The sequence below is a fragment of the Periplaneta americana genome, chromosome 8, assembly GCF_040183065.1.
Source record: "Periplaneta americana isolate PAMFEO1 chromosome 8, P.americana_PAMFEO1_priV1, whole genome shotgun sequence".
NCBI classification, from domain to species: domain Eukaryota; kingdom Metazoa; phylum Arthropoda; class Insecta; order Blattodea; family Blattidae; genus Periplaneta; species Periplaneta americana.
This window is the reverse complement of record NC_091124.1, coordinates 132,723,268-132,742,866: the sequence shown is the minus strand read 5'-3', so window position 1 is coordinate 132,742,866 and position 19,599 is coordinate 132,723,268. Positions and strand designations below refer to the sequence as shown.

Here is a 19,599-nt window from a genome sequence, read left to right as displayed (position 1 = left end):
TTTATATAGCAAAGACATCAATTTAATTAGACTTTAAGTTATGCCCTCTGGAACAATGTACTGCTGCGTCTTCAACCTCAGCGACTTATTCAAAGCTCGCGCGCAAAGTTAGAACATTCGTTTTGAGAGAACCATATGAGGTATCATTATGAATCTTGTGCCATATTATAGCCCTGTTCATATAGTATTAGTTTCATAAAGCAGAGGGCTCTAGCTTATGGCATTTACATGCTATGCCATCTGGAGTTCAGTGCTGTACCTCTGGTAGCTTGGCATAAAGAGAAACATTTCTTAAGTAATGTTTATGTCAGCATTCATAAGATAACATTCACCAGCTGTAATTCTATGACCCCAGGCTAAATATAGAATGCCTCATAAGGAAAAGTTTCATAATATCTCCAGTTGGTTCCTAGATATTACAGTGGAAGTGTGTTCGATGCGTAATGGATAAACCAGGGATGAGTACAAATGTGCAACCTTCGCGGCAGCGATATGTAACGAGTGCCGAACTGTGTGAAATTTTGAATGATTCAGATTCAGATTATGAGGTTGAGGAATCTAATCGTTTTGCTACGGAGCAAGATTTTATTCTTTCAGAAACAGAAGCGCTAGAAACAGAATCTGTACCAGTAGACCCAGAAACAGAACCTGTAGACCTACCAGTAGAACCACAACCAGAGAAAGGACGAAAAAGAAAACGAGCTGCTTCTAGAAATCCCACAGAAACAAATTCAAGGTGGAACAAAAATATTCAGCTAGTAAATAAACCTATATTTTCTGGAAATCCGGGACTGAACCCAGATTTGGAAGTAAACGACGAAAGCTCTGCCATTGATGTATTCAATTTATTTGTTGACAATTCAGTATTTTCGGAAATTCAATCAGAAACAAATAAATATGCCAAACAACAAATCAATATCAGAAAAAATGAAGGCCCTATCAAACCAAAATCTATATATGCTCAATGGAAAGACGTGTCTATAAATGAAATAAAAATATTTTTTGCAATAGTCATTCATATGTGCTTAGTAAAGAAGCCGCCTCTAAGGGATTACTGGAATTCAAAGTCAATTCTACGCACTACTTACACAAAAACAGTTGGGATGTCTCGGGATCGATTCCTGGCAATTTTCACAATGCTGCACCTAAATGACACTGAGAGACGTGTTGCCAGAGACCAGCCAGGCTACGATCCTCTCTACAAAATAAAGCCATTCTTGAATATCTTCACAACAAGATTTCGAGACGTGTACACTCCAGATGAAAATCTTACAATAGATGAGGCTATCTGTCCATTTCGGGGTCGAATATTTTTTCGAGTTTATATAAAAGGAAAGCCTCATAAATATGGAATAAAAATCTATGAACTGTGCAAGGCTATCAATGGATATGTGTAAAGTCTCGAAGTTTATGCTGGTGCACACGAAACAGAGGTAGATTATAATACTGCTTTCAGTGTTGTCAATAGATTATGTGAACCAGTAACAAACAAATGGCACACGGTCTATATGGACAGATATTTTACAAGTCCAAAACTTTTCGATCACCTGTGGACTGTTAAAACAAAAGCAGTAGGAACCGTTATGGCAAATCGCAAAGAAATGCCAAAAGATATATTTTCTGAAAAACTAAAAAAAGGAGAAAAACCGACTGCACAAAGAGATCATCTCCTAGCTATAAAATGGCGTGATGTACGAGATGTATATTTACTAAGCACTGCACATGATGATCACATTGTTCAAACAACGTCGAAAGGAGAGCATAAAAAAATAAAACCCATTGCAGTTGTGGACTATAATAAATTCAAAATAGGAGTAGATAAATCTGACCAGATGCTCTCATATTATTCCTTTCAGAGGAAATCATTGAAGTGGTGTAAAAAGTTGTTTTTTCACCTCTTTGATCTTGCACTTGTGAATGCGCATATTTTGCATCGCAAAAAATGTGTAAAGAAATTGACACTTCACAAGTTCATCGCAAAAGTTGCAGAGAGTCTTGTTACGAGTGTAGGGATGGAAATGACGATACAATCACGTCTAAGTACTGGTGGTAGGCTTGTTGGAAAAGATCATTTTCCTCACAGGATTCCTGGTACAGGATCGAAACAAAAAGATCATACACAGCGTACGTGCAAAGTTTGCGCAGATAGAGACAAGCATCACAATGGCAAGGCCACACAGAAGTACACGACCATCTACTGTGCGAGATGGGATGTGGGATTTTGCATCGGGAATTGCTTCGAAATCTACCATACAAGAGTGAACTATTGGGAGTAGCAGTGAAAAGAAACTAATGCTACGATAACTGAATGTGAAAGAGTGTAATATTTAGTGTCAAAAGTGTGTTTTATATGTATATAATTAGTGTGAATTATCTATGGAATCTTGGAATAATGTGCCAAAATCTGCAACAACAAGACGCTCTCAGGATGAAATGTAAGTACCAATACAACTATCATACACAAAAGTATATATCTTTATTTAAATCCTGTTAAAATTTTATATTTTTATCTCTAAATTTATTAATTTTATTAATTTTTTTTTTTCGAACCCTTAAAACTTTCTGGCACACGGTAACGAGGGTATTTAAATGGCTCCGGACTCAAAGTGTTAATAGTAGGTATACATAAAGCTAAAATGTGAATAATTAGGACAAAAATAGTATATTTTGTGCACTAATTATGAAAATATTGTTTCATGTGTTCAATTTATAGGGTATTTCAAAAGTCAGTTCAAACATTGAAGCGCTATAAATATTATATTTGAGATAGGGAAAAAACAAAAACATCACAGTGATGGGCAAACAACGGGGGTTTACAAAACATTGGGAAGATGTCCGCCGTTCTCTTGTTCAACGTACAGCATTCTGTCTGCAACACCATGCACAGCATTTTGCAGAAAATGTCGTGGAATATTGACAATTTCTTGCGGGATGGCATCTTTCAGTTGCAGTAGGGTTGTTAGATGTGTCAGGAAACCTCGTTCTTTAAGGTAAACCCACAACCAAAAGTCGGCCGGATTAAAATCTGGAGATCGTGGAGGCCACATTATTGGAAAGTGCCTACTGATGACTTTGGTCGGAAAACGAACCTCAATTGCGCGTGTTAACTCCACCATTATTATTTTTAGTAGGTTAGTTTACGACGGTTTATCAACATCTTATGTTATTTAGCGTCTGAATGAGATGGTGATAATGCTGGTGAAATGAGTCTGGGGTCCAGCACCGGAAGTTCCCCAGCATTTGCTCATACTGGGTTGAGGGAAAAGATCTCAACCAGGTAACTTGTCCCGACCGGGAATCGAACCTGGGCCACCTGGTTTCCTGGCCAGACGCGATAACTGTTACTCCATAGGTGTTGGCAATAATGGACAGACTGTTACAGTAAACGGGGAGTGCTACTACAGCATGTTACAAAACTTTGCCATCCCTAGACTGAGGACTCACGATATGGAAAACATAATCTTCATGCAAGATGGCGCTCCACCCCACATCTTTATTCCTGCAAAACAATTAATTACGCAGATATTTGGCGATCGTGCAAGTGATGTAACAACACACACCACAAAAAACTGTAAAGATTCAAAAATGGTTTTCTATAAGCATATTTATCTCCTAAGACAAAATTGTGTTGTGATGTTTTTTTTTTTTTAAATTAATAATGTTCTTTGTAAAACTAGGACTGGTGTAAACAAAAGAGCGATTTAAAATGGTAGTGCCCCCTGTTAACATTTCCATTTGCAGTGAATGTGCCAATATCGTAATTGATAAACATTTCAATGTGCTAATAAACTGTTACATCAAAAATAAAATGGTCAATCAGATAGCTAGGAAACAAAATAAGTGATATATATGAAAGCTGTTAAGTCATGTACAACTAAATCTTACACATTTGAAAACACGATAATTTTCTATTCTAATAACTTTGTAACATCTTATTAATTTAAAATGTTGTCAACATAGCGACTCCAAATTATACTACTGCTTTGCGCTTTCTTATTGATATAAATGCGTAACCCAGGACAATGCAAGGAGTGTAACAACATTTCAAGCCACTAGATGGCAGCACAGTTACTTTTCGCCATCACTTTTAATGCTAAACAGAAAATCTTTCCAGTATTATTGTTAGAGAATATTTGATACAATGTATTTTACCATCACTTATATGTAATGAAATGAGGTCTTTCACTCACTATGAATATGTCATAAATCTTAAACTGAAAATTATCTACAAGCAGAAAATACCATATATATATATATATATATATATATATATATATATATATATATATATATATATATATATATATATATATATTGTATTAAATATTGCATTGAATTAGTGACAGTTCTCCTTCGATGAATTTTAATTACCAACTCACCTGTTTATATATATATAATCTCTCTTATACAGAGTGTTAGGAGTTTGAATGCACAAATTTTAACAGGTGGTTCTTTGTATGAAATAGAACCAATACTTCTAATGAAATAATTTTCTACAACCATAATTCAACCAATAAAAAAAATTGTGTGGAAAGTTTTGTTGCCTATGTTTTCATATCTCTTTAAAATTTTGAAGTTTACTATGAATGTCGCAATAGATATTAAAAAGATGAACAATTTATGTCATCGACTTTTTTGCATGAGTGATTATTTATTCAGAAATTAATGCCATGTACAATACTAATGGTTTAGTGGGTTTAGTTACACAAAATGTACAGATAATAAAATTTGAGCATTAATTTGTGAATAAACAGTTCACTTTATGGAAACAAAGACAAAAATACATAAACTGTTCATCTTTTTAATATCTATCTTGACATTCAGAGTAAACCTTACAATTTTAAAGATATTTGAAAACATCGGCAATGAAACTTTCCACACAATTTATATTTTATTGGTTGAACTTGTAGAAAAATATTTCATTAGAAGTACTGGTTCTATTTCATACAAAGAACCTCCTGTTAAAATATGTGCACTCTATATACAGAGTGACTAAAAAGTATGGAACAATGCTTGTAAATTTCTTATTTGTAATTTTATGAAGAAACTATTTATACAAAAGTTGTAGGGTATAAAATAAGGAATATTTTGAAAGTGTTTTCAAATGCTATGCTTTCATTTTTTTTTTTGCCATTTATAAACTATTGTTTTGTAAAAATTACCTCTTTTCATGATAATGTATGTGTACTGAAGAAAGGGAAATTTTAATTCTTCAGTACATCAATTTGAGGAGGCATTAGAATAAACAATTGCAGACGAAAGCTAATAGAAAAAACGGAATAAAGATAATAAAAAGAACTGAATAACAATGGTTATTTCATTTCAATATCTTCCTGAAAATAATTAATCATTACAAATCTTACGGAAGGACAACGAATTGAAATACTAATGATGATGATGATAATGATGATAGAAAGAGGACCCAAGAAGGGGTTTGTGTCTTATTTAATAAAAGGAACATTATTCATTCTACAGTATCTAAAATTTTAAGAAAGTTCCAATGAAACTAGAAGTGTTAAAAATAAGCCTGGAAGGCCAAAAAAAAATTACAGATGGTGAAAAACCTCTTGATACTGTATTAGCAGTAGAAGAAAACCCACATTTACAGACTCGCCAGCTTGCAGTTGACCACGATGCAAGCCAAAAATCCATATGCAACTTAATGAAGGCAGTCAAATGGCACCAATACAAGGTACATCTGCAGCAAAAACTCAGTGAAGATGACTTTCATAGACGTACTCAGTTTGCTGCAACCCTCAATGACATGCTCAACCAGAACCCTAACCTCGTGAAAAAAATCATATTTTCCGATGAAGCTACTTTCTGTCTAAACAGTAATGTAAATTGTCACAACTGGCATTACTGGGCTAAGGAAAATCCGCGTTGGATGATAGAACACCACATACAATGTCCACAAAGAAGTAAATGTGTGAGCTGGTATAATTAATGGTAGATTTATAGGCTCAGTTTTCATTGATGGCAACTTAAATTCCGAACTGTATTTAAACCTTCTGCAGAATGAAATAATTCCAGGTTGTGGTACTTTATGCCCTGGTGAAGGAGGAGGAATTCAAGATATCATCTTATTTCCAGCAAGATGATGCCACTGCAAATTATGAAGGGGAGGTGGTGAATTATTTAAATCAAGTATTTTCAGGAAGATGGATAGGCAGAAGAGAAAATACTGAATGGACACCAAGACCCCCTGATCTGAATCCATTAGATTTTTTCTTACAGGGATATTTGAAGTGGAGGCTCTACCAGGCCCAACCACGAGACCTGGAAGACTTAAAACGAAGAATTAGGGATGAAATACAGCAGATTAGTCGAACAGTGTTGCTGAGAACATTAAACAATTTCAAAGACAGATTTATCCATTGTTTAGCAGTAAATGGGGGCTATTTTGAGCACTTGAAATCAACACGTGATACAACACAACAATATTAATTTTGGTTTTAATTATTTTCTTGCTTTAAAGTCCATGTATTGTATTACTATTGCAGTTAAATTTCAATGTGCATATCCTACAATGTGTCTTTTTTGACTTATAAATTTAAATAATATTAATATTGTTATCCAATTGCTTTTTATTAGCTTTATTCATTTGTTTCTATTAGCTTTTGTCTACAATTGTTTAGTTTAAAGCCTCCTCAAATTGATGTACTGAAGCATTAAAATTTCCCTTTGTTCAGTACACATACATTGTCATTGTTTTACAAAACAATAGTTTATAAATGGCAAAAAAAAAAAAAAAAAAAGATTTTTTGTACGTACTGAGACATGAAGAATCCAAAAATAGGGAAATGAATACTAAATTTAAATTATGGTTTATCGAACGCTTGCAACTGCTGAGGTTATATCATCGTTGCCGGTGTGCCGGAATTTTGTCCCACAGGAGTTCTTTTACAAGCCTGTAAATCTACTGACATGAGCCTGTCACTTTTAAGCACACTTAAATGCCATTGACCTGGGCTGGAATCGAACTCGCAACCTGAAGCACAGAAGGCCAGCGCTATACCGACTACTCTACCCAGGCCAAAATAAGTACATGATGCCATTTAAAAACAACAGACTCATTGGCAAACCCTTTATAAATGAAAAGCAAAGTATTTGAAAACATGTTCAAAATATTCCTTCTTTGATACCCTACAACTTTTGTATAAATAGTTTTTTTTAATATAAAATTAGAAATAAGAAAGTTACAAACATTGTTCCATACTCTTTACTCATCCTGTATAAAAAAAAAACACACATACTCTCTCTCTCTCTCTCTCTCCCCGTGTGTGTGTGTGTGTGTGTGTGTGTGTGTGTGTGTGTGTGTGTGTGTGTGTGTGTGTGTGTGCGTGAGTGTGTGTGTAAATTAATTAATGCATTCATTATATCGTTCACAGTTATAATTTGTAATTTTGTATTGTTTGTGTACATTAACACTTAGACATCTCCTTGCTATCACGCATAGCCATTTCATTTCAGAGAGTGAGATCTAGTGCATCCAAGAGTGCTATGCCTAGGCAGAGGGGAGATGAGGAAGCAAGCTGGTTAGGGCTGCCAGGTTTTCAAACTGAAAATACAGGAGATTTTGGAAATAATTACCAAAATTGTTCCATCAAGACATTATCGACATGTTTTACTTTTAGGAGCAAATTATGTACCTACAGTGTAACTGTAAGCAAAAGTTTAAAATGAATCTCATAGCACTATTAATACTCACCACTTGCTTTGTATTAATTCAGAAACTTTTACAACTGAAATTTACCTTAACAAAATAGGTTGAAAATTACTGAGAACTGTCACAGTAGATTACACTTCAAAATATGTAATTGAAATAACTTTCATAGCATCATAGCACTATTCATATTTACCACTTAAATAAATTAACGGAGAAAATATTATCAAATAAGTGAGACTGGCAAAAATGTAGTAAAATATGGGAGAACCCGTAAAATATAGGAGACCTGAAACTCTAAAGTTGGTTGCCATGACAACCCAACCATAACTGACTTGTTAGGTGTTGGACATCTTTTTTGCATAAGCTTTTTCAATATAATGCTGGGGTTTCTTCTGTTTTCTTCACTTGTTTGAAGTAAGATGTGTTTGTATGCATGCTATTTCAATGTTTTGGCACCCGTTCATCTGCTGTAACGTGGTTTTGAATGCTAGCTCTTGGTATTTCTGTGATTATAATTATTATTGTGTGATGTGTGCGGTTGCTCGTAAGAACATAATTATTTCATGAATTATAATGAATCCAACGTATGATTTAGTGTGTTCCCTACTCCAGATGTCTTTTTCTCTATGGAAAGGAGACGATAAAACGTAATATGTTAAACATTGCAATATCCACAATGGTGTTATGTTTGGGGCGAGTTTGAAGTAATCACTGTGCTAGTTCTGAAACTTTCACTAGAAAATTTAAATCTCATCAGCATGAGAAACATAAATGGCTGTGTGATAGTAGTTATTTCCAAAATGTATATGTTGGCCATCTTTACTAATCAATATCAAAAAGACTGCGTGGCAGATTTTTGAGAATATTACACGAGCATTTCATAAACACGAGTTTTCCTTAGAGCATTTGAAGAACTGTGTTGGGTTCAAAGAGCTGGAAAAAAAATTCGAATAAAAACTCGGTTCTTGGAGAAAGTTTTCAACTGCATATTGATACAGGCCTATGTACAGGCCAGTTCTTTATGGTGACAGCTCTGGCCTGGCGACGCAGTGGTTTGGGCGAGTTCACTGTTTGTTCGAAGGGGTGTTCATTTTAGTCTTCCCCTGGCTGCGTTAGCAGTCACATCTTGGGAGCATTAGTGTGGGTGTACAGTTACACTAAGGACTTACTACACCACCACTGTCTTGTATATTGCAATTTAGTGTGTTTGTTACGTACATTTCATTTATTTACTTAAATAGTTGTAGGGCTTCTGTTTTGTATTGTTTAGTGTGTAGTATTTATTGTCTAGATTCACTGCTATTTTCTGTTTGTGAAAATGCTGCCTGTAAGAAGCATACTGAAAGGTCGGGTATTGCATTCGCAGTCGCGAGAAGTCGTGAGCAACATGTAGTGCTTTATGAAGGTAGTGTCAGAAGAAAAAAACCTAACGAATGTTGGAAAACTTGAAGCAGAGTTTACCGCTGTGTCTGAGAGCTGTGTTAGCCAAATAATAAGGGAGACTAAAGATATTGATAATCAGCGACAACATCAACTGTGGACAACTTTAATGAAGCTTTCATAAGACGAACCAAAGCACGAGTTCTATATTTCACAGAAATAGCGGCCCACACTTAAAAATATATAAATTATTGAAATTGAAAGACTATCGACTTTCAGGGAGGTATCTCGACTTTGAGGAAAGTTATTTTGAAATTAGGATTTCATTGGGGGGGGGGGGGGAAACACAAAATAATCGCCAAATTATGATGTAGCATTACAGCATTAGGGCCGAGAGTTTGCAGTGTTATGCCCCAGGGCTAAAGAACGCCCTGTAGCATGATTTCCTATGGAATATTAAATTTGAAACAGGAATAGTGTCAGCGGAATACACGGTCTTAAGATGCTTAGCCAGCGGTATAGAGTCTTGTCGGGCGTGTGGTAAATCACTGCCTACAATGAAAGTATTCTTACGCCTCAGATCATTGCTGGACTAATCCCATTGGTCCAATAGAACAAAGCATGCATTTTAATTGGTTAAAATTATATCACGCATTGTTCGAACTCTTTTCTTGCGCGTAGGCTCATTATAGCGACTTATCACTATAATGCACTGAATTAAATTAAATGTAAGAGATGTTTGATTAAGACGACATTTGTAAGTACGTGAAATCAAAAGTGCTTTTAAGCCCAACTCACCTGGTGGATGGCGTGGTCGGTATCCCGGGCGGGAAACAGATAACGAGATAAAAAGTGTTGGTGAGGAGACGCGGCAGTTCGTGGAGATTGACGGAGAGCATACATTGAGTCTATTTTTTTTTTTTGGTCAGAAGAAATGGTAGTGGTGATGGCATCGGCAGAGGGAAATGATATACCTTGTAAGTAGTTTTGTTGTACATTTGTAAATATATAATAAATCAGGTAGAGTTTACAAGATTGCAATCATTTCAGACTAAGTTTAGTAATCATGTAGTTTTCCTATAGTATCCTGAGAGCTCCAGCTCTTCCAGCAAAATAGTTTTCCATTGTTGTGTACAATGGTGGTGTCAGAAATCCTGATGAGAAAGAGCAGAAGTCGAATGCAGTAGCCATCCGGCTAGCAATCAGTGCGACCTAAGTGACAGTCGCACAACAGCAGTATTTGAGGAAAATAAAGAAGTACAGAGAAGAAGGCCGCTCCATCTTTTACATGGATGATGATGATGATGATGATGATGATGATGATGATGATGATGGGAAAGGTAACAGTGAAGCACTGATGAATATTACCGGTATTTCCGCATGAGTATATTTCATTGTTAATTAGTGATTCACTCTTAAATATAGTGATTCGACTGCTGCTCATTGTATTTCCACATTAGTGTTTACTAATGACCAGGGAAAGGATTTATATGTAAATACATATTTACTTATAAAGCTAATATAATTTATATTTTGCATTATCTTTATGTTTCACAATGTGTAGGGTTGAAAAATCCTACTTTTATTTTCCATATTTTTCCATATTTTAGAGTTTAGTACATATTTTCGTTAATTTCCATATATTTTCCATATTTCATATAAAACAGTCCATATTATATTAGGTTTAACAATAAAACAAAACAAAATTCCATTAACTTTTAAAAATACATTTCAACAATAGAGATTTAAACACATGTTCAGTAATCCCTTTAACATCAGAGTTATTTGAAAATTAGCAGTCCTATCAACAATGGGAAAGTAAGTTACAAAACTGTATTAATTTAATTTAAAATTTTTAACAGACTTCAGTTGTGCAGCTCAACAGTTAAATGCCAGTCAGAGTACACATAGGTTCAGTTTTGTAAATCATACTATAAAGACGGTAAATATGCCAAAAGTACGTCATTCAGTCAATTTAAAATCAAAACTAACAAGTTACATTTCAGAATTTAAAGAAGATGGTTTATCAACTGACAATAAAATATTATTTTGTAATTTGTGTCAGTGTGCAGTATCATCTACACAAAAGTTCCTGGTGCAACAACACATTACAACTAGTAAACATCAGGCCAACAAACAACTAAATTCCAAGCAGAGACAATTGTTTTTAACACAACCAACAACATCGAATGTAAGATCTGAGTTTAACATCGACCTGTGCCGTTCTCTCATCTCTGCTGATATTCCTCTCTACAAACTAAAGAATAAGGTCTTCAGGGAATTCCTTGAAAAATATACTCAACATACAATCCCGGATGAGTCAACACTTAGGAAGACGTATGCTCCATCCATCTACGATGAGACAATACAGAAGATAAGAGATGAAATTAAAGATAGTTCAATTTGGGTTTCCATTGATGAGACTCCCGACAAAGAAGGTAGACTTGTTGGTAATGTAGTTATCGGTTTGTTAAGTGAACAATATTCTGAACGAATTCTTTTACATTGTGATGTTCTAGAAAAGTGCAATAACAAAACTATAGTTAAACTGTTCAACGAAGCTATGGGTATCCTGTGGCCAAAGGGTATTATGTACGATAATGTGTTATTCTTTATTAGCGATGCTGCCCCTTATATGGTCAAAGCTGGACAAGCATTATCTGTTGTATATCCTAAATTGACTCATTTTACTTGTGTGGCGCATGCATTTCATCGTGTGGCAGAAGTGGTCAGAGACAATTTCCCTAAAGTAGATTTGTTGATTTCATCAGTGAAAAAAGTATTTCTCAAAGCTCCCAGTAGAGTTAACGTGTTGAAAGAAATGTACCCTGAAATTCCATTGCCACCAAAGCCAATTTTAACTAGATGGGGTACATGGCTAGAAGCAGTTGAATATTATGCCGAACATATAGACTCTATTAACAATGTTCTCCTTGCATTGGACTCTGAAGATGCAGTCTCAATTGATACTGCGAAAACAGTTACCTGTGACATAAGTGTGAAGAATGACTTAGCTCACATTCAGCATACATTTTCATGCATCATAAAAACGCTCAAAAGTCTCCAAAATAGGCACCTTTCACTATCTGAAAGTTTTGAAATTATAAATAGTACTGTGGAACAACTGAATCGTGGTAGAGGTAAAGTTGCAGATGCAGTAAGAGCTAAGGTGGACACTGTACTTTCAAAAAACCCTGGATATGAAGAACTACAAAAGGTTGTTGCTGTGATGAGTGGTGAATCAACAGTGAAGATTAACTTGGACTTATCCCCAGCAGACATTGTGAAATTGAATTATGTACCAGTTACTTCTTGTGACGTCGAACGCTCTTTTAGTCAGTATAAATCTATCCTCAGAGACAATAGAAGAAGATTCACTTTTCAGCACTTGAAAGAAATGTTTGTAACCTATTGTTATGGTAACAGACAATAAAAATTGTGTTTTGTTGAAACTACATTGGAAGATAAGGTACGTCCATTATATTTTTTGTTTAGTTTGATTAAAATGTACCAATATTTAACGTACATAGTCATTTTTTTATAATTTTAAGTCCATATTTAATTCCATATTTTGGTAAAAATCCATATTTAATTCCATATTTTGGTAAAAATAACTACATATATATTTACATATTTCATATATTTTTAGTCCATATAAATCCGTTCCCTGCTAATGACTATTGTTCCGGAATATGAAGTGAATACAGTGACAGGAGCTCAAAATTATGCAGACGCCGCAACTTGCGGGAGAGCAACATGAGACTTCATTTCTAATATGACTGTACTTCCCTCCCTCCATTCATAAAACGTCGCTCTGTCTTGGATCAGTCTCCCTCCCACAGTCGAACCTTCTCCTCTCTTGCGTCAACGAGCTGTCACCATAAAGTAACTGGGCTGTACAAACATTAAGGTAAGTTTTATTTTAATTGATAAAGCAAAGTAGTTTGAAATAGATAAAAATAGTAAACTCGTTTCTTGGTAACATGCTTTCCCCACAATGCAATATCACTTCCAATCAAGGATAAAATGTCCTATCTCACAGTGTTTATCACTAACAATTACATCAAAAGTGAAACCATAGAGAGTACTAATACTGCTATTGTTACTATTGTTATATTATGTGTGTGTACAATGCCTAGACGTTTGGCAATGAAGCCATTAGTCTTCTTGCACTCTAATACTTTTGCACCAAGGTATCTTCAACATTGGGGTGAGTTTTGGGCAAAATTTACATGAGTGCCACTGTCACCGCTGCCACTGTTGTCACAACCATTGAGGTGTTTTATATTTTGCGTAAAAATTACCTGGCGAGTCACCTGTTCAATTTCTCCAGAGCCACGTGTACACTGAGTATGTTCTTTTCATTTAATTGTAGTATAAAAATATTGTGACAGCGACGTGAGAATCGAACTCACGACCAGCGTCCCGCATGAAAGCAGATCGCACAGGCTCCACGGAACATTGAGTGACGTCGCGCGGTGGAGAGAAGAGAGAGGGTGTATTACGTCACGCGACGAGTTTGCGCGCGCATCTGGTGCTGGTAGAGAGGAGAGGGCTCTGGATTTCTCTGGAATGCCATCTCTAGAGACGGGTGGAACCTTCGAGGCTACGTCGCTGTGATTATAAATTACGGTCGCGAAGGAACGACAGCAGTTTTAGAGTTTCCAGTTTTCAGTTGATTAGTCAGCCAGTCAGTGAGAAAGCCAGTCTTGTGTACCGGAGTTCGACTCGAGTGTGCGTCCGCATCTGCGTCAGCATCCGAAGGCCTGAGTTCGAGTGCAGTGGACCGCAGTTGGAGAGACCTGAGTTCGAGTGCAGTGGACCGCAGTTGGAGGGACCCGAGTTCGAGTACAGTGAACTGTCTCTGAAGGTCTGTGGTTCGAGATACTGTGAACTCGAGTGACTGAGATAGAAGAACTGTGAACTGAGAACTGGTAGTTCTGATTTGTAAATAGTGCTTTGTAAATACTAGTTAAGATTAACAGTTCATTGTTGTGCGTAATAGTCCAAGTAAATTGTCATTGTCGTCGGTGGAATGCTATAACGAATACTTTGTTGAGTGAGGATCCAATTGTTGACGAGAGCGTTTAAGGTGAATTGTAGAAAGGAATTACTGTTGTGACGAATAAATTACATTGTTGTAACTAATAAAATTCACACTGGTGTCAGAAGTGGGATATTATCGACAATGGAGAACCTACAGCAGATCCTGCAAGCCATCGCGGAAATGAAAGCTGAAATGAAAAAGGACATAAGTGACGTAAAAGCAGAAATGAAAGACGGCATGAACGACATGAACAAGCACATCAGTGAGGTTAAGAACGACATAAGTGATGTGAAAACGGAGATGAAGAGTGACATAAGTGAAGTGAAAACGGAGATGAAAAGTGACATAAGCGGAGTGAAAGATGACGTCACTACGCAAATCGAAAGCGTTTCGGCCCACGTAGATGGAATTGTGGCCATCGTGAAAGACGAACTTAAGGCCGATTTGGATAAATTAAACCAGAATTTTACAACTATAAACGAGACAGTAGCCGAGTTGAGACAGGATGTAGACAATTTCGACGGCAAAATCCGCGATCTCGAGCGTCGTCAAGAGCAGACGAGCGAGTTGCTGGATAAGACGAGTGAGATGATGGACAAACACGCTGAGGAAAACAAGCACATCCTCGCGTTAGTGGATCGCCAGGCTAGAGAACAGAAACAGATAATTGCCGAGGAAGTTCAACGGGCCGTGGAAAGATCGACGTCAGAATTGAGGACCTCATGTAGTGGCCATGTGGAACCATCGCCCTCAGCCAGACATCACAACGTCAAGACGCCAAAGTTCGACGGTACGACGTCTTGGGCGATATTCCGTCGCCAGTTCGAGGCCACCGCAGCACATAATGGGTGGACCCCAGCGGAGAAGACTACTCAGCTGCTGACCGCGCTTCAAGGACAGGCGTCGGAGATTCTTCACAGCGTTCCAGAAGATGGGACAGCCGCTGAGATAATGGCGGCCTTGGAGGGACGTTATGGTGACCATCAACTTGCGGCAGCGTTCAGGACCCAACTGAAAACGAGGGTCCAACAGTCAGGCGAGTCCCTACAAGAATTCGCGATGGCGGTGGAACAACTGGCCCATAAGGCGCTCAGGGGCCTACCTAATGATTTCATCGCTGGAGAGGCGGCCTACACCTTCGGCAGCGGAGTTCGAGACCCGGAAATAAAACAACAGCTACTCTTAGCAGAGCATCGCACCACCAACGCAGCTCTGGCGGCGGCCCTCAGGATGGAGGCAGCCAAGTTGACTGCGAACGTCTCGGCATCGCACCGGATTAGGAGCGTCGCGGCGGCCGACGTCGAGGAGCGTCAACCGAAATCACCAGAGCGACGAAGACGAGGAGTGCCTACCTGCTGGTCCTGCGGCGAGCCTGGACACCTGAGGAGGGACTGTGACCGATCTGGTCACAAACAGGAAAACTAAAAGGGGCCGATGCGATGAGGGGCACGTCGGCGCCGTCATCACCATCCCCTCGGCTGATCTTGAAGACGGTTAACAGAAGATGCGACGATGGGCTGATTGCTGACGGATGGATAAGAGGCCGCCCATGCAGAGTACTGGTAGACACCAGGGCGTCGCTCACTATCGCCAGACCGGAAGTCGTGCGTGGACTACCTGGGAGGACGCCGCTGCGCCGGTATGAGCTACGTACTGCCTCAGGCGAGAACCTACCCATCCAAAAAGAGGTTTTCCTGGACTTGACCTTGGGAAAGAGGAGACTGGAGATGTGGGTGTTCGTCGCCAACATCACTGAAGACGTCATCCTGGGACTCGACGCCATGCGGATCTTCGATGCAACGGTGGATGTCAGGCGCCGTATCCTGCGGTTTGGTCAGGATGAAGTGTTCCTGAGGGACGTCGAAGACCAACCCATTGCAAGCAGACTCACCTTGGAGAATCATGTGACAATCCCGGCAGGCTGCGAGATGGTGGTGACGGCAAGACTGGACGGACAGCCGAAGAGAAACCTGCTCCTCGATTCGCAAACAACTCCGATAGATGGGGTTTATGTGGCCAGATCCCTACTCCCGAATCAGAAGGTGGTACCGGTGAGGGTCCTGAATGTCACCAATCGGGACAAGGAAGTGCCTAGTGGAACTGTACTAGGTAACGTCGAGCCGGTGGTGTCTGTGACGTCGCTGGCAGATAACGAGGAGTGTCACCGACCACGTCCAGATCTAGACCCATCACTGAAAGAGCTGGCTCGAGAATTGGCGGAGAATTTAAGCAAAAGAGAAAGAAGACAAGTCCACGATCTACTGACAGAATTTCAAGACGTGTTCAGTCTGTCTGAAAACGACTACGGGAGAACGGAGAAAGTTCAGCACCGCATCGACACCGGAAATGCTCGCCCAATCAGACAACCTCCTCGACGCGTCCCTCTAGCTAAACAGAGGGAGATTGACAGCCAACTGGAGGGCATGAAAGCAAGAGGGGTCATCGAGGAATCCGACAGCCCTTGGTCATCACCTGTAGTGCTGGTGAAGAAGAAGAATGGGGACCTGCGTTTCTGCGTGGACTACAGAAGACTGAATGACGTCACCAGGAAAGACTGCTTTCCCCTCCCACGAATTGACGACACCTTGGACACCCTGGCCGGAGCAGAGTGGTTCTCGACGTTGGATCTCAAGTCAGGATACTGGCAGGTGGTGCTACATCCTGAGGACAAGGAGAAAACGGCATTCTCTACAGGCCAGGGACTATGGCAGTTCACCGTTATGCCGTTCGGCCTCTGCAACGCCCCGGCTACATTCCAGAGACTAATGGAGTCTGTAATGAGAGGCCTGACATATGACACCTGTTTGCTGTACCTTGATGACGTCATCGTGGTGGGCAAGACTTTCGGCGAACAGCTGTTGAACCTGAGGAAAGTGTTCGAGAGACTGCGACAAGCCAGACTGAAGTTGAACCCGAAGAAATGTCATCTATTCCAGAAGAAGGTCAACTACTTGGGACAGGTAGTAGGGACCAACGGAGTGGCCACGGCCCCGGAGAAGCTACAAGCCATCAGAGGATGGCCTAGACCGAGGGACAAGCAGGAGCTGCGCCGCTTTCTCGGCCTCTGCACTTATTACAGAAGGTTCGTAGCTGGGTACGCCAACATCGCTAAGCCTCTAACCCAGCTGACCGAGGAGAAACGACAATTCCAGTGGACAGACGAGGCGGAGTCATCCTTCCAGTCGCTGAAAGAAGCGCTCTGCACTGCTCCTGTACTGGGATATCCCATCCCTGGAAGGAAGTTCACGCTCGACACGGACGCTAGCAACGTAGGCATCGGCGGAGTACTCTCTCAGGAACAGGACGGGCAAGAGAGGGTGATTGCCTACTTCAGCCGAACACTATCCAAGGCTGAGAGAAACTACTGTGTGACGCGTAGAGAACTTCTTGCCATTGTGGAAGCCCTGAAGCACTTCCACAAATATTTGTATGGCCAGGAATTCCATCTGAGGACAGACCATTCTGCACTCACCTGGCTATTGGGCTTCAAGAATCTGGAGGGGCAGACCGCCCGTTGGGTTCAACGACTGCAGGAGTACAACTTCACCTCCGAACACCGACAAGGGAAGAAACATTCCAACGCTGATGCCTTATCACGACGCCCGTGCCCGGATGGCTGTAAACACTGCCTGAAAGTAGAAGAGCGGGATGGCGCCCACGCAGTCCGAGCAATTGCCGCCCAGCCGAGCCCAGGATGGGATAACGCCGCCATAAGGAGGAAGCAGCTGGAGGATCCAAACATTGGACAGCTACTGCGTGATGTGGAGTCCGGCCAGAGACCAGTATGGGCCGATATCGCCAACCGTAGCACCACTTACAAGAGCTACTGGGCCCAGTGGGAATCCTTCACTGTCAAGGACGGTATCCTGAAGAGGATTTGGGAGTCGGCCGATGGAAGGACCCGCATAGAACAACTTGTCCTGCCCAGGAGCAAGGTGAAGGAAGTGCTGGAGGAGACTCATGCTGGAGTGACTGGAGGCCACCTGGGAGCCAACAGGACGCTGGACAAGTTAAGGCAGAGGTTCTATTGGTTGCATCAGAGAACCGACACGGAACAATGGTGCCGAAGATGCGACACCTGTGCAGCCAGTCGCGGACCAAGGACCCGCAGCAGGGGAGCCATGCAGCAGTACAATGTGGGAGCTCCTTTTGAGAGGATCGCCATCGACGTTGCTGGCCCGTTCCCGGTCACGGATCGCGGGAACCGCTACCTGCTAGTCGCCATGGATTACTTCACAAAATGGCCAGAGGTGTACGCGATTCCCAACCAAGAGGCTTCGACGGTGGCCGACGCGCTGCTTGACAACTTCATCTGCCGATTCGGGGTGCCCCGGGAATTGCATAGCGATCAGGGGCGCAACTTCGAATCCAACCTAATGGGAGAATTGCTCGAGCGTCTGGGGGTGCATAAAACCAGGACCACTCCCCTCCACCCACAGTCCGACGGCATGGTGGAACGATACATCAAAACCGTGGAGGAGCACCTGCGGAAGGTGGTGTCCAACCATCAACGAGACTGGGATGCCAGAGTTCCACTGTTCCTCTTGGCCTACAGAGCTTCGGTCCACGATACAACAGGGATGACACCGGCAAACATGGTCTTCGGGAGAGAGCTGCGCCTGCCCTGTGATCTGCTGTTTGGCACGCCACCCAGCGCCGACCAGCCAGCGACTGACTATGTGGCAGAACTCACCGAGAAGTTGAATGGAGTTCACCAACTGGCCAGAGAGCACCTCAAGATGGCCAGCGACAGGATGAAGGTGCGCTACGACAGATTAGCCAACTCTGCAGGATTCCAGGAGGGCGACCTGGTGTGGCTGTATCGACCTACCAGGACCAAAGGGAAATCACCAAAGCTGCAGCGTGCCTGGGATGGACCATACCGCGTGGTGACCCGGATCAACGACGTGGTGTACCGCATCCAGCGACAGCCTCGAGGGAAGATGATGGTGGTGCATCTGGACCGATTAGCATCCTACCAAGGGACTGCCCGGGACGAGCAGCCCTAAGGAGGGGGCAATGTGACAGCGACGTGAGAATCGAACTCACGACCAGCGTCCCGCATGAAAGCAGATCGCACAGGCTCCACGGAACATTGAGTGACGTCGCGCGGTGGAGAGAAGAGAGAGGGTGTATTACGTCACGCGACGAGTTTGCGCGCGCATCTGGTGCTGGTAGAGAGGAGAGGGCTCTGGATTTCTCTGGAATGCCATCTCTAGAGACGGGTGGAACCTTCGAGGCTACGTCGCTGTGATTATAAATTACGGTCGCGAAGGAACGACAGCAGTTTTAGAGTTTCCAGTTTTCAGTTGATTAGTCAGCCAGTCAGTGAGAAAGCCAGTCTTGTGTACCGGAGTTCGACTCGAGTGTGCGTCCGCATCTGCGTCAGCATCCGAAGGCCTGAGTTCGAGTGCAGTGGACCGCAGTTGGAGAGACCTGAGTTCGAGTGCAGTGGACCGCAGTTGGAGGGACCCGAGTTCGAGTACAGTGAACTGTCTCTGAA

At 41.0% G+C, this 19,599-nt stretch overlaps 1 protein-coding gene across 7 annotated transcripts in view; it reads right to left on the bottom strand.

Annotated features, from left to right (window-relative positions):
* LOC138705059 (small subunit processome component 20 homolog) overlaps nt 1-19,599 on the bottom strand; it is a 297,829-nt gene that overhangs the window by 108,848 nt on the left and 169,382 nt on the right. The gene's annotated exons all lie outside the window — the stretch shown is intronic.